The 12,906-nt window shown below is 47.9% G+C and overlaps 1 long non-coding RNA gene across 1 annotated transcript; it reads right to left on the bottom strand.

Annotated features, from left to right (window-relative positions):
- Positions 1–205: 205 nt before the first annotated feature.
- LOC135810701 (uncharacterized) lies at positions 206–9,817 on the bottom strand. The gene is made up of 3 exons (XR_010552333.1): positions 9,616–9,817; positions 7,497–7,722; positions 206–353 (listed from the first exon to the last, which is right to left on the bottom strand). It is a non-coding gene; the product is annotated as an uncharacterized LOC135810701 (long non-coding RNA).
- Positions 9,818–12,906: the final 3,089 nt, after the last annotated feature.

Genomic DNA, 12,906 nt, shown 5'->3' with positions numbered 1-12,906 from the left:
TACAAAGCAGTTTTCTAGCAGGCAGACCAGTATACTTGCCAATCCACTTGCAAATTTACCAGAAACTGTCGCAAATTCTTCGCAATTTTGCCGCGAATTTTGCCTATATTGACCTCAAATTGTGCCGCAAATGTTGAGCTTTTCTTCCGCAGTTTTCCCCGGGAGAGATTATCATTGTGACCCCAACACGTACCTTTCTCCCGTAACCTCCAGATAAGGCCGAATAGCAGCTGGCATGTGCTATCACTACAGGTGTGTCGAACTCAGTCTCCAGACAGCTAGGCGTTTCCACCTTGTTAGGTCTCATCAGGAGAGCTCAGAGTGACAGGGGTTTGAACTGATCGCAGTGATATCTGGTGGACAACAAAACATAATGTATGTTAATCGCCTCAGAACAACAAAGGCGGATTACTCGAACCGTGATTAACACAGCGAGCTTTTCACGCGGACAGGCAACTTGATGCCAACCAGAACGAAATATCTACCTATCACGCACACATATACACGCATACACTCACACATACACTCACATACACACACTCCCACAAACACGCACAAAAATACATACACACATAACGTTCCTCACACATCCACACACTCACACACTCACACTCACACACACACACACACACACACACACACACACACACACACACACACACACACACACACAACACACAAAACACGCATACACACAAGCAAAAGGAACTGTCCTTCTCTTTCAGGAGACAAGAGAATAAGACTACATTCCCGAACACAATCCCTAAATTGAAGGCAACAACACTGAACCAAAGTGAAATGCTCATGACACCGAGCCGTAAATTTCCCTTGGCAGCGGACCAGTCAAGAAACTGGGTGTGCCTGTAGGGCCATGCACAAGCCACTTCTCCATTTTCTACATAACATTGCATTCCTGTGGGATATCAGTTACAGTGTTTCCTGCATCAAAGTGCTTCTTCCTTCTCTCTTTCTGAACGTATGTCACTTCGATACCCCCCCCCCCCTTCCTCCTTGTAACTAACTTGAACCTGACTGAACTAGACGTAATAATTATTATCGAAGAACATTCTCGAATACCTGGGTGATGCACGAATTTTGATTGTGCTCACTTCCGTTAATCGTTTTCTTTGTAATTTTCCATTCATTTTTTTGCTTTAATTAATATTTGCTTTGTTTTCCTAGCTTACTATTGCCGTGGCTGGCTCAACGCCCTTGTCTCAGGGATTCTGTCCCTGCATTAGCTATGCTTGTCACATGCTATGAGATTGTGTCTAATAATAATAACCTAACAAACCACTGGCGAAGAGATGCGAAGTACACAAAAGACCCACAACACATAGCACTTCAAAGAGAAGAACCAGTCACCATGGTAACCAATCACCATGGTCGGAGAACGAAATGTAACGGAGTACTGTAAGACAACAAAAATACGGCATATACTGTATTTTAAGTTTCGGCTATTCTCACCCTGGGCAGTTTTGGCCAAAATATTGTTTTGCAAGGTTCAGTGTGACAGTGTATCGGCAGCAGCTGTAATTTATTATTATTATTATGTGCTTGTTCGCGTAGACATCAGCATGGCCTGCAGCTGCATTAATGGGCATGCAAATCATGCAAACCAGCCAAAAATGTTCGCATAAGCCACTTCGAATAGATACAAAAGACCATACAGTTTCAGAAAAAGAAGAAATATGCGAAAAGAAGACAAAAACTAGGTGCCCGACACCACTCGGGCACAGATGCCCACCCACCGCTTCGGTCAGCAGCAAGGGCACGGAACGCCTCCAGATCGACTTTGCTTGACAAGGAAAGTCCAATCCGCTTGGCATCATCTTGTAGTAGCGTTGGTAGTGTGTGTCTTGGTCTTCCCCTCCAGCCCGCTGGGCGAGGCTCTGCGAAGTACGCTCCCATGGCCAGGGATGGTGGGGAGTCAGCCGGGAGCCGGAGGACGTGCCCAAAGAGCCTCCACCTAGCTCTCAAGATTATAATGCCGAGAGGAACCGCGCCGGTACGCTCATAGAGCCTCTCGTTCCTAATCCGATTCGGGAACACAATGCCGATTAGCGCCCGCAGCTGTTTTCGGTGGAAGGCCTCAATACGGCTCAGCTGCTGTTTCGTTGGTGCCCATGTTGCACAATTGTAGCAGAGTACAGGGAGTACAAAGGGCATTATAGAGCCGGATGCGGAGATCCTCCGAAACTAGCGACCTACGGATCCACAGCGTCCAGAGTTTACCAAAGGCAACAGTTGCCAGTTGCTGTCGCCGTAGCATATCCTCGGCATCACCTAATAGGGACCCGAGTTTCTTGGTGGTTCGCCACTCCTCCTCGATGCGATCAGTGTGCCGTTCGATGTGCGTGTGCTCTGTTTTGGTCTCATTCACTTTCAAATCCCATTCGAGGAGCTTGTTGGATATGGTTGGAAGGAGGGTCCTCAGCCTCTCACCATCAGTAGTCACGAAATCCACATCGTCGGCGTAGGCAGTTTCAGTTGGTAACCCCAGGGAGATATCGGCAGGGGGACGTGGTAGAAGAAGAGGCCGGACATCACGCAGCGCACCCTCAAGGTACACAATGAAAAGAACAGGAGACAACGAGTCACCTTGGGGTGTGCCGCGGAGAGTGGGGAATGACGGGCCCTTAGCGGATGGAGTACAACCCGCAGTACGGTGTCCTGGAGGAGGTAACTGATCATTCGGATTTCATCCGGCTGCAAGAACGATCCCAGCACCGAGATGAGCCGTGGCCTGCTTATACAGTCAAACGCTTTTGACATATCAATGCCTAGGATATCCAGCACACAACGATAACGTTGGCATCGAGCCGCCAACCATCGGTATGACCACACAACATCTGTGGTGCTTCCTGCTGGGGCGGAAACCACTCTGTGTGTGTGCAACGAAGTTGTTGACGTCCTTGTTATCCTCCGCAGCACAATCAATGATAGAATCTTCCTGAGCGCTGTGAGTAAAACCACGGGGCGTAGGTGAGCGATTGATTTGCCAGGCTTTTGTAACGGAATAAGCGACCCACTACCGATGCTGTTCAGGGGCAGGCCTGTCTCGATGGCAGAGTTGAGGACCTGGGCGATATTGGAGTAGACGAGGGCAGGTGAGTACTTTAGCAGCTCCCCTGGCATGTTATCTGGGCCACTTGACCTGCCATTGTTCAACTTTCCAGCTGCCTGTGTCACCTCTGCCTCAGAAATGGGCCGCTCAAGCCGGCGGTACTGAATAGCGCAATCCTGGTCGGCAAGGCCCGGTCGCCGCAGCAACAGTGCACCAGGCTCCGGTGTGTACAGCTTAGAAAAGTGGTCGGTGATTTGGATGGCTACTGAGACTGGCTGTATTACTTGTCTACCCGCTTCATCATGCACAGTGATAGGCTGTTGTTTTTGTCGCTGGAGTAGATGGACTGCATGAAACATCTGTGCTGTATCCTTCTTTGCTTCTACTTCCCTCGCCCGAGCGTCCAGCTCATTCGATGCTAGTTCCTTTGCTCGCAGCCGGATTCGGTGTGAGAGGGTGTTCCGCCGATGCTTCAGATCAGCCACTTGCTGTGGATCCCTACTTGTAGTTATCAGCAGTCGTAACCGTTTTTTCTCTTCCGACCAGGAATGTAGCTGATCATCCATGAAACGCTGTTGCTTCTTTGGGGGCTGTGCCAGTCCAATGGTATTCTTTGCCGTTTGCTGGATGAAAGACGAGATCGATGTCCAGTGTGCTTCCGGTGTGGATGTGTCTACTGCGCCGTTGGCGATCCGATGGGTGAGTTGGGACTGGAAGTTTTGCCGGCAGGTGTGCTCGCTCAATCTATGAACCTGAAACTTCTGAGCTTTCGCGGTTCTTTTTTTGTTGTTGTTATGTGCCCACAGACCATAGATCCTGCTCAGACGGGCGCGTGCGACAACGAGCCGATCGTCTGATTTCACCAGTGTCCCAGCATAGGATCGGGCATCTGTGAAAATCTGCTTCTGGTTGCTGCTACTCAAAATGAAATCTATTTGATTGTATATAGGGATAGAGCAACCGCCGTTTGGGTTGTGCCTCCAACCTGTCCAGGTTGTCAGATGCCTAGCTGGATGTTGAAAGGCAGTGTTACATGCAAAGAGACCAAACGACTCGCAGAAATCCGCTAGCATAGCTCCGCTGTAGTTACGACGTCCACGACCATATCGTCCGGTGCACGGGCCGCCTGAGTCATCCCTCTGGCCGAGTTTGGCAGCTGTAAGGCGAGACCAAAATAAAATCCAGATTCCCGGGCAGGATCCATGTGAAATTGGTGCGGCCGGGCGAATTTTTTATTTTTTATTTTTTTTTTCCTATGTATGTATGCATGCCATTCTGAATTTTTTTTACAGTATTTTCTGGTAATTTGTATTCATTCTTTTCACAGAAAACAGGTACGCGGTTTACTCCTTCAGTTTTCTGTATTTCGGCCAACGATGGCCCTAATCTGTACATCAGGGAGTCGTATAAGCCCGGGTTTGTGTGACTCCCCCCCCCCCCCCACATGCTGGCGCAGTTCTCTGGAATTCCCTCCATGCGGATATCCGAGGCGCCACCAAACTGGCCGCCTTCAAGTCAAGCGCTTTGCAACACATTCTTGCCTGCTTTTAGCTTTACGCCCATGTTTCCGTAGCTGTGCTGGAACTGCTCTATTTCGCCGCCACTATTTACCATTAGCCATGTCTCCCCCTCCTCCACCCTACACAGTGGGTCCATCGTTATCAGGCAGCTTCCTGTTTTGGTTTTCTCCACTATAAATAAAAGAATACTCCATGTCACAGACCTACTCACACGATCAGTACTGTATATGGACATGTATATGAACTGTTATTTTTTTTAAGAAATTGGCTTTGGCCAGAATTTGGTGCGGGAGGGCCCGGGAATCTCTATTTTTTTGGTCCCGCCTAAAGGCTGAAATTATAATGCGGCCGAAATGTGTTTTAGCCCTGAGGAGCCACTTCTCCATTTTCTACATAACATTGCATTCCTGTGGGATATCAGTTACAGTGTTTCCTACATCAAAGTGCCCTGGAGGCGCACGGGGATAACATCTGCATTCATGATGAACTCAACTCATGCATGTAGCTGCATGTCCACAGAGCTCTAGCCAAAAGAGGGTAGGGGGCGCAGCGCATCCCCCCCCCCCCCCACACACACACTCTGATTGAGCGCCCCCTGTGCAAAAGTGATTGCCGTCCGCCCCCCACCCCACCTACTCATTTGTTGATTTTCGTGTTACAATTTTGGAAAATGGAAAATGGGCTACAGGGTACCTGTTTCCCCTGCCCCCCTGTCCCCCCTCCCCTGCCCCCCCCCCCATGTCCCCCCTGCCCGCCCTCATGTTTTGACCTCGCAAGAAGCCTGGTGTACACTGCACGATACTTTCCGATTTCTGCCATTTCCAAATATTGTTCGATGATTCGTTCCCAGCACGAATATTCTAAGTGTTTCGATTGTTCGATTATTCCTTTCCACACTAGTATTCATACTTCGACAACAGAAGGTCCATTTACCTCACAATACCAAGGTAAAGGTGGGATACGCCGCCGAAGGCTGCGCACACACAGTTCCTATCTCCCGCACCCATATCTCTATCTTTGATTAGATGTACTGTTAATTGAATGCACTTATTTTGATTCAATGTTTACATGCGGATACAGTCAACTCCTGATAAACCAAACACCAGTGGCCAGGAAAATAGCTCTTTATAACACAGAGAGAATAACGAGCAAATGACCAATAAGTTACTAGTTAAGATTAACAGTCCACCAAGACGAACTTAGACGAACTTAGTCCACCAAGGTAACGAGATAATATACAGTCAGATAGTGCGACAACGAGGCAAAAAAACTGACAAGGATGTTGAGACATTTGACTACCTGACACCTAGGTCCAACAACCTTCCAACTGGGAAGGCTCATGTGAGGAAAGTTCCAATGAGGAACATATTACTATTGGCTCAACATCCGAGTTTTTAGAATAACGAGCGGTTGCTTTCCATAACTCTGAGTTTCACGAACTGAGTCGATTATCAGACGAAAATTGAACATTTTTTTAGAACACGGAGGCTACAGAGCCAGTTTCATTTCATTATTATTTTACTCCCTGATGAAGCCCCAAGGGCGAAAATTTGGAGATTTCATTTCTTTTCAATAGAATTTGCAGCGTCAACGACCTTGGTGTGGTGGAGGTGGTGACTGATCGTGATACAAATTGAACAATGTTCCAAAATAAACTGAGCCCTCTACGGACGGTGAATGAACTTTACATGGTAGATCTTTATAACCAAAGTTCTTTATAACCAAAGTTCTTTATAACCAAAGTTCTTTATAATCTATAGAAAAGAAAAAGGACCAAGGCACTACAAGTTACGCTATAATGTCCACTAACACCACCAATTACTAAACAATCAGCTCATGCGATAACATTGCACGGCTGTTGGATTGCACATCCAAGATGTGCTAGAGCTGTTAGCCCATTAGTTGTAGAACATCAGTACCGTCGGTCAGTGTCGTGCAATGTTATCGCATGAGCTGATTGTTTAGTAACTGGTGGTGTTAGTGGACATTATAGCGTAACTTGTAGTTACTTGGTCTTTTTTTCTTTTCTATAAATTTATCCTTGGCTCTCCATCCGAGTCTATTCTTTATAACCAAAGTTCTTTTTTCACAGAGCGGCACCCACACCATGCAAGCAACATGTCATGGTGGCCCGTGGCTGCATGAGTTCACTTGGTATGGTCGACAGCAAACATGAGAACGACACTGGCACCAATGCTGCTGCTGCTGCTGCTGCTCCACAAACACTATCGCAACTAAAGCACTTAAAAAAGCAGTATAACAACAGCACTGACAAAAAACAGTGCCGAAAATGCGATAATAATGCAGACATCCATCCTGCGTGGAGAAAGTGTCTGCTCCGAAAGTCGGAGCTCGCGCTTCCTGCTGACTGACTTGACACTTGACTGACTCCCGACTGCCATCCAGAGCACACGAGAAGCCCGTCGAACCTCCACTTGGCAAACCTGCAAGAAAGCACCGCTCTCTGCTCAATACACAGTGTTTCGGGGAATTCACCAATCGTCAGTTGAGCTTGAGTAGGCTAATGAAATTTCTGCTCCGAGAGCACTGCATTATGTAGTGCTCTCTGAGCCAAAAACATCACCAGGGATACCAACTTACAGCGACACTCCGCTTCCAGCGCAACAAACACCTCGTGAGCACCAGGCAGCAGCGCGAGTCAGTGTCGCACATCGAATGTCGCAACATCTTTCATTCAGCGTGGAGTTGTAAATACTTGACTCCCGCCTGGAATTCCCGATCCCAGCAGTGTTGTTCCGTACTGACTGGATCATCGAAATCCAAACGTGTACCCTTTTACTAATGGTCCCTGAGAGTAACGGGCTGGTACCCGGGTACCCTAAACATCCCCTTCACCCCTAAAAGACACAGCAAAAAAACACCACAAAATACAACACTGCTGTCCTTACCTTCAGTTATCCGCTCTCATCATCTACTTGCCGCTGTCCAGTGTGCTGTGTGTACGCTGACGGAAATGGATGTGCTTACAATGCGCTTCAACCTGTGTACGAACTGTTAATGGTCACACACAGTCAAGTGACGTACGTAGTAACACCAGGCAAGGTCCAGGCAATCCTCCACTAGAGGTTATCATCCTCTACTAGCTGTCTTGCACTAATGAAGACTGAAACTGGCCTGCAAAAAGAAGCAACACATAGATGAACCCAACGGAATTGAACAGTGATGACCCCGCTACCATGTTTAGTGGAGCTCGACACGTAAAAAAACATCACATCTACACATACACACGAACACACACCCGCGTGCGCTTGCAGGACCGACATACCGTCTATACTGACGACATCAGAATTTACACATCAAGCCACTGCCTTACCACCATGCAGAATAGACTTGCGGAAAGTCATGTTGCAGTACAAGGTGCCACAGAACCAGGTCTCTTGCTGAACCCTGATGAGATCCAGCGTCTAATTGTGCACTGCAAGACAGCCGACATCCCTCCCAACCTGACCGATCCTTGTACCACCTCTGTATCCCCTGGCCCCTACATGAGCTACCTGGGCATACTCGTTAATCAGCATCTTGGCTGTGAACAGCGTGCTAACAAAGTGTTCAAGGATGCAAACCGAATGCTCGCTATTTCAAGGTACGGTTTCTATGCTTTACCCTACCTGGCTGCAGACAGATGGTACTCTCTTCCACCTGAATATCACCAGGCAGCTTCCCTTGCAATATTTACCAGAATCTTACATGAACACCAAAGGACCTGGTAACTTGTTGCAAGATGATAAGACTGTGAGGACTGCCCTGTTACAACAATATAATACTGGACACAATATCTCTATTCCCGTAGCTATGCTAAATGGTTTCTAACAACCGAGATAGGTCACAACGAGTAGATCGACTCACCATATCTAAAAGATACAGTATGGCAACTTCAAGCACGCACAACTGACCAAACACGCCACCTGCAAACAGCAAACGGGTTCTCGGTTACGATGTTGTCAGGGCAAATGCAAAAGGGGTACAAATGTGGAGGTCCAGTGGATTCAATAGGGAGCTAACCAAGGCAAGTTGGCCTGACAACTTCAAATATCAGTTAGGCACAATTGATATAACACGGCACCCAGAAACATCAATACGGTACACTATTACAGGATTGCTATCGTTAATGGGCCACTGAGCATGCAATCTAGTGACCAGGCTGTGGCACCTGCTGTAGCACTAGCCAGATGTTCACACTGTAGCACTATAGCCAGGCTGTGGCACTATAGCCAGGCTGTGTCACTATAGCCAGGCTGTGGCACTATAGCCAGGCTGTGGCACTATAGCCAGGCTGTAGCACTATAGCCAGGCTGTGGCACTATACCCAGGCTGTAGCACTATAGCCAGGCTGTGGCACTATAGCCAGGCTGTAGCACTATAGCCAGACTGTAACACTATAGCCAGGCTGTGTCACTATAGCCAGGCTGTGGCACTATAGCCAGGCTCTGGCACTATAGCCAGGCTGTGGCACTATAGCCAGGCTGTGGCACTATAGCCAGGCTGTGGCACTATAGCCAGGCTGTGGCACTATGGCCAGGCTGCCAGAAAAAGTACCGAATTCTGCCAATTGTTCTGCCGGCAGAATCCGCAGGAGCCTATATCCCGTGCGTGGACTTTCAAACAACTACTTTACACGTCACCTATCAACATAACAGATCATAACAGATAACCCATGCTCACAAGCAAAGATCTACTGATGTGGAAACGGAAATCCGGTCGCACGTCTAGCGGCCCCAGGGCGCTGGCCATGCAGCCGTGGATAAGCGGTACACACACATGCAGTTATCATGTTAGCCCACATCCCACATGCACATGCAGATGATACACCGCTATGAAGTACACCAACACACAGGGCACAGAGTTTGGAGTTATACAGTCCAGTGATGTGGATGACATCAACCAACGCTGTACACTGCTGCTCAATGTAAGCGTCAGGCGTGTCATTGACTGGCTAGATCGAATTTCACTGAACAGGACTGACTGTACTTTCATGTATGTAAACCCGTCTATGATTGAAGGTCTTACCGGCAATATTATGAGGCAGAACAGGCGGCTTTTTCTTTGCATCCCAGGCCAGGGATCCCGTCAACAATCTTCATCATTCCTTGGTCGAGAAACTCCTGCGTCTTTCGCCCACCGGTTCCGGGTCGGTGGGTAAGGTCCCCGTCCGCACAGGCGTCTCCGCACCTCCCAGCCATCAGCTGGCATTGCCGCGGTGTGTGCTACTGCCTACAGGCTACTCTGGCGCTGGAGGGGTGGACCGATCGACCGTGGACGTGACTGCCATGGGTGTGCTCCTCTGACCAGTGCGGGCGCGGTCGCTGCTTCCGCTGCGGCAACGGCCGACCGTGACTGGATTGAGGTTGGCGACCAAGTCGTCTCTAACAGTACTAGTACTGTACTTCGAAGTAACAGCTCTTGAGCAGTCCGCCAGAGCGCCTCCTGACGAGGGTACAATGGCCTCTACCATGGCTTCGATAGCTCGTCAAAGATGACTGTTGCTTGGGGTAATGGCCTTCTCGAAAGCGTCGAATATCGCTCCCTGTGGCAAAATCCTTGCCGGGAATTCGTCTGTCCAGCTAGCTAGCTGCTCTGTAAATGGCGTACCCCACCTGGACCATTTCCCCTCGTTTTGATGCTTCCTTTCCTAGCTCGGTAGAGTCACGGTGAAATATATTCTACATTTTGCAACGAGCGAACCACACTCAGCATGCACTCGACCTCTTTTCGTTCGTCCCTAGCCCTAGGGCCCTACTTTGTAGCCGCTCTACGTAGAGTCTACAATCTAGTCTTTTACAGTTTCAGTTCGTCGAATAAGAAACAAAACCGATACGAACAAACCCAAACAAACCAACTCTACACAACTACTGTCAGCATGGTCAGTAGAGTCTACTGAGTCTGTCCGTCATGTACTGATATAGTAGTATAGATCCCACGTGCACAGATTCAGTGGCGGGTCCAGATAGTGGTGGCGGGGGAGGGGGGGGGGGGGCGTAGGGGGCCGCCGATTTTTTGGTTGATAGTTTAGGCCTCGAACGTGAGAAGAAGACGACTGCGTTCGAGCTAGCGAGAGTGTGGAGAGTTTACGCTGGATCATGGACGTAGATCTACTGCATTTACGTGAGTTTTTAGGAGTAGATCTACGAGTATAGTGTCAGAATGTTTTGCTCGCGATCAAACATTGACATGCTCACTCTTTGAGTCATTCGCTTTCATATCCTTGTACTAAAAAGAAAGAAAAGAATGACGTGTCAGGTAAATCTAATATTGACTTCGTACTAGGTCAATATAGGAAATACAAGCCGATAAAAAGAGCGAGGTACTAGGTTGTAGGACTTTTACGCGGTTTTAGATTTATCACGAGTAGCCAAAGCATGTATTGAATCCCTAAAAAGTCTGGTGTCAAATATAAGCACTGAAAGTATACGTAATCAATACAGCCCATGCCTAGTGAGATATGCAGGAATATTTGACTTCCATAGCGCAATCAGGAGTGCTAATTGTGCCGTAACCATGCTTTGTAACAATAGTAACGAACACGAGAGCGAAATGTGAATCTGAAATGTACATATAAAAGAAGAGAAAGTGTTCAGAACCGCTTTCTCGTTATGATCGTCATGTCAGTGAACGTACGTAACTATGGATGGAAAATAATTAAGTCAAACACATAATTACAATTGTACAAGTGAGACTCGGATAGAGAGCCAAGGATTATACATGTATTTAAGAGACAATACCAAATTGTTACATGTTATCCGTGATAGAGCTTATCATCAGGTCGTTGAATGTCAGCATTATATCAGTCAATATTGTGCTTGCTGTTGCACCTCAGTCTGACGTCACAACATCTTGCTTACATGCATAACTGGTAGTGTTGGACACAAAACTACGAATAACGTGTAACACTTTGGTCCTTTGCTTTAACTAACATACTTACTACAAGTATGTGAAGAAGAGGTTGGTGCGACTTCGGCGATAGTTGGGGCAGTGTGTGTTATTGGAGGTCGCGGTTTTCCTGCCGGCTTGAATTCTCACTTGACTGACTCACGACTGCCATCCAGAGCACACGAGAAGTCCATCGAACCGTCCACTGGGCAAACCTGCAAGCAAGCACCACTCCCTGCTCAATACACAGTGTTTCGGGGAATTCACACCTCATCAGTTGAGCTTGAGTAGGCTGAGGAAGATTGTGCCTGAAAAGCACCACTTACATTGTATAGTGCTCTCCAGTCACACAAATCACCAGGGATACAAACTACTTACAGAGACGCTCCGTTTCCAGCGCGACAAACACACACCTCGTGTACACCAGATAGCAGTGTGAGTCAGTGTCGCTCATGGAGGTGCTAAACAAGCGCTGAGGACCGTTGGCCATTCACAACGTTGTTGCCTCCAAACCATATAATTCGCAAGCCCGCGCTGGGGACAACAATGTGAAGAAGAGGTTTGTTCGACTTCGGCGATAGTTGGGGAAGTGTGTGTTGCTCCCTACATGGGAGCTCGCGGTTTTCCTACCGACTTGAATTCTCACTTGACTGGCTCACGAGTCGAGGGGTTCACCGCATAGAATGGTTGAGGTATGACAAAGGAAAGAGGCAACGATTGTGTGTGTGTGGGGGGGGGGGGGGCGAGTTTCGAACTATGCACAGTGAAGGGATAATTGTATGTACATGACCAAGGATAGGGTGTACCGGACAAAGTTGCCATTTTTGGGAGCAATGGATTGGGAAGTATAACAGTATTGTGGTAATGAGTGCAACATCAAAAGAATTAGTTATAAAGGTTAAAAGGAAGCGATGACTGTTACAAGTACTTTTCTCAGTGTCATTAGATGTTTTCTTCATACATGTAGTTCACTGACAAACCCAAGGTACGGGACGTAACCATGGTAATGAAGAAGACTCGCGAGCAAAGGCGACGGAGGTGTGAACCACGAAGGCGTCTTCTCCAGGAAACCGACCATCGCCGCGGCATCCAGTGTCATATTAGAGAGGTTCCGCACTACGTAAAGTTGAGCAACATTACGTTAGTGGGCGGGGAAAACCCGTGAATTCGCGAGTTTGCACTCCACTTACGGAAAGTTGTCTACGGAGAGTACGTAGATAGGGCTCTGATAACGTAGCTGGTCCGTAAGTGGATTGGGGTACAAATTTATGACTTTCTTCCCAGGTCGATCTGGTCGTACACTGCCGCGTTCAGAGTTGCCAAGGGCAGCTACGTGATTTGAAAACTCCGTATGGCGGAACACAGATGCGCATGCAGTTTACGTAAGACTTTCCGTAGATCGACTACGTTTTTTACTAACGTAATTACGTT

This window comes from Sycon ciliatum, chromosome 2 (genome assembly GCF_964019385.1).
Source record: "Sycon ciliatum chromosome 2, ocSycCili1.1, whole genome shotgun sequence".
Classification (NCBI taxonomy): Eukaryota; Metazoa; Porifera; class Calcarea; order Leucosolenida; family Sycettidae; genus Sycon; species Sycon ciliatum.
Note: the sequence above shows the minus strand (reverse complement) of the source record. Positions and strands in the feature narration are given on the sequence as shown.